This window comes from Suncus etruscus, chromosome 3, assembly GCF_024139225.1.
Source record: "Suncus etruscus isolate mSunEtr1 chromosome 3, mSunEtr1.pri.cur, whole genome shotgun sequence".
Lineage (NCBI taxonomy): Eukaryota > Metazoa > Chordata > Mammalia > Eulipotyphla > Soricidae > Suncus > Suncus etruscus.
The window spans coordinates 2,890,124-2,893,909 of NC_064850.1; positions in this window are offsets into that span (position 1 = coordinate 2,890,124).

Genomic DNA, 3,786 nt, shown 5'->3' on the forward strand with positions numbered 1-3,786 from the left:
GTTCAGCTGGCCGGCCACCTATTGATTCCAGAAGAATTACTATATGGGAACAAGAGAGAGAGTACAGCAGGTAAGGTGTTTGTACTGCACGCAGCTGACCTAGGTTTGATCCCTGTTACTGTGTATGGTTCCCCCAAAGCCAGACCAGGTAGGATCCATCAACATAGTGTTAAGGGCACTGCCAAGTATGGACCAAGAAACAAAATGCTTACTTGATGTTTATGCCACACTTGGTTTTATATTAGGTGCTAGTTAAATAAAGCATAGTAAACTATGGGTTATATTGTGATAAGCGCTATTAAAAATAGTTGCCTCAAATCTACTATTTGCTCAGAGCTCTGTTGGGTTCTAGTTCAAACACAATAGTAGACAGACAAAAAGACTTTAATTTGTCATTGTAATCGTCATAGGATGCAACATATACCACCTGGATATCTAAGTTAGGGTTATTTTATACCAGATTAGGTATTATAAAATAAAATTTGAACACAGTGATATGCACAAAAGATGTTGGGAATCGCTTCTGGCTCAGGAGACCATATGGGATACTGGGGATCAAACCTGAGTCGACTGTGCACAAGGCAAAGGCTCTACCCACTGTTCTATCACTCTGGCCCCACCATTTGAACCTTAGAGTTACAACTGTGCTTTTTTTTTTTTTTTTACAACTGTGCTCTTTATCTTGACTTTGTACTCCCCCTAAAGTATATGAGAACAGGTGGCTACAGTTTTGTTTTTGTTTATTTGTTTTTGGGCCACACTAGGCGGCGCTCATACTCCTGGCTCTATGCTCAGAAATCGCTACTGGCACACTCAGGGGACCATATAGGATGCCGGGGATAAAACCCAAGTCCGTCTTGGGTCAGTAGCATGCAAGGCAAATGCCCTACCACTGTGATATCACTCTGGCCTCAGGTGGCTACAGTTTTAAATCAACCATTTGAGGCACCCAAAGGCCTCTCCCAGAGAATCGGGCATGCCATTGGGAAACACCCTTCAGCAAAGGACCAGGAGTAGCTACCCCCACCTTTAGCACTTTGGGTGACTCCAAAACCACAGGGTAGATAATGACACCTAACAGGTTCAATTTCAGTCAAAATAGGACCTCTGTTGTTCATCAACTACCTTGTTAAACATAAGTTGTTGAGCCTTGGCAAAAGGTGGCAAGAAAAGAAAAGAATTGAAGCTCAAGCTAAGGTCTTGTTTAAAGATGAGCCCAAGTGGGCTGGAAAGACAGTACAGCAGGTAGGGTGCCTGCTTGCCTTGCACACAGTGGACCTAGGTTCAATTGTAAGCACCACCTAAGTCTTCTGAGCCCAGAGGAGTCTGTTTGCTGAGCCCAGAGTGCAGCAGTAAGTTGTTTGTTTTGGTTGAATCCCCTCAAAAAAAAAATAAATAAAAAGGAAAAACTCATTAGCAATTAGTTACCTAATTCAACCCCAATAATAACACTTAAGGACTGGAGCGAGATAGTACACACAGCTGATCCAGCTGCATCCCTGGCAATTTATATGGTTCCTGTGTATCACCTTGAGTAATTCCTGAGTACAGAACCAAAAGGGAAAAAGAAAGAAAACACAACAACAATAATAATAAACTTCCTTTCCCTTTATGTTTGCTTTCCTTATCACAACTCAAGTCCATCCTCTTATGTCATGGCCTCTTTGACGCTTCAGGGAGTTCTCCGGGTCCCCAGGAAAGAGAGTTCGAAGGAAGTAGATACACTGTTGTTGTGGTGGATCACAATTGTGTATTTGTTTATTGAATGTTACAGGGGTGTATTTAAACATAAAGTTTACATGTGAGAGACTGCCTACATCTGCTTTCCTGCAAGGTTAAAAAAATTTTACTTTCTTGTTAGCAACAAGCTTATCAGTACATATTGTTTGATCTGTAAGTTTCTTCACAAGAGATAATTCACACGCCTTTAGTACGGGTTACAAATCTTCTGAATAAGTTCCAATTAAAAGACAGAGGGGAGTTGAGCCAGAGGCTTCTCTGGTATCTAAGGGTAAATGCCTCAAAGATTTTTACTCCTAGGATGGACCTTGGGTGTCAATTCTGATATAAGTAAAAAAATTAGCAAGTTTGCCAGGTGTTCCTACAAAGGGCTCCTTTCATCTGAGTGAGCAGAATATCTTTTAAAAGACTAACTAGTAAAGTTGAGAATTACATAGTTATTTTTATGTTTCTCTTGAGTGATATTTAGTCAAGGACATGTTTGTATGTACTAATTTTGTCATCTAGAAGGAAATGTTCAACTATATACATACTTACCACAGCAGCCGGAAGATTCTTATTAGGCCAAATATATATTTGCAATTATTGTTTGAAACTATTACTAAGCTTGAGAAATACCACCCTCACTTTTCAAGGAAGCAACCTCTCTTTAGGCCTTTTCTCAACCATCCAAGCAGGGGGAGCCCAGCGGGACTTCTGATTTTAACTTTCCTTAAATTATGGCAGCAGTATTCTTATATCTAGCAATTTTGCTTTCAGGAGAAATAAAGAAAACATAATAATAATAATAATAATAATAATAATAAAATTAACTTCCCTTCCTACTCTTAAGTTTGCTTTCCTTATCACAACTCAAGTCCATCCTCTTATATCTAGCACCCCAATTTTCAAGAGCAATTTCAGCAGAAAAGGCTTTACTGGAGAATTTCTATTGTGTGTATACAGTCACACAAAGATCTAACTTTTCCCCGAGTTCTACAGCTATTGTTCTATGCACAACTTGGTTCCGAGTTCCTTTTCCATGAAACCACCCTAACTTTCCTATGAATGCTTTTAGATTAAAAAACAAAACAAAACAAACAAACAAACAAAAACAGCTTTCCGTGAGTAACAGCCAAATAAACCACCGCAGTATTACCAAGCAAACGGTATTGGTACGTCTTTCAGCCAAGACTGATTTCCAAGGTGACAGTGTTGAAATCAGTACTCATCTTGGGTTCCAAATTTTCGTTTTCCTGTGCGGCACAGAGAAGGCAATGCAACTCCTCTGAGCTGAGGTTTCGGTACTTTTCCCTTTCCCTTTCCCTTTTATGCCTAGAGGAGGCCTAGGCGCCCACACTCTGGGTTGCAGCGTGACTCCCTGCAGGCAGCTCCAGCCTGTCTCAGGCCCCAATTTTTTTTTTTTTTTTTTAATATTAGCCACCTTTTCAAGATGTTTTTCTTTTCTTGAAACCATTGCGAACTACTAAGTCCTAGTTGCATGTCAGATCTCCAGTGAATCCAGGCCATTCTCACCACCAGGGTCAACCTCCCTCCATCAAAGATCCTAGACATTCTTCCAGGTTCCAGTTTGGGCATTTCCAGCGAAGAATGCATCATAGGAAAAAAAAAAAAAAAAGAAAAAAACCCTGGCACGGCAAATTATGCCCAGAAATATCATGAATCAATGCTTCTTGCTTTGCAACTTTGCAAGGGAATTTAAGGACTGCACAGGGGGAAAAGAACTGGAGGGCTGGCACAGGCGCCCTGGAGTGCTCAGAGTGGAGAGACCAGGTGGGCCCCATGTCCTGATGGCCTTGACTCCACTCCCACTCCCGCCGTGAATCGGCCTCCGGGTCGCCCCGTCCCCAGACCCCGGCCCGGCGAGCGAGGAGCCGACCGTGACTGCAAGGAGCCCCAGGCCCAGGCCACCCGGAAGCAGCGCGCGCGAATCCGCGACGACGCATGCGCGCGACGGCGACGCATGCGCGCAATGACAGCGACGCATGCGCGCCGCGGCTTCTGCGCGTGCGCACCCGGCTCCGGCGCCTCCCTCCCTGCCCGGGC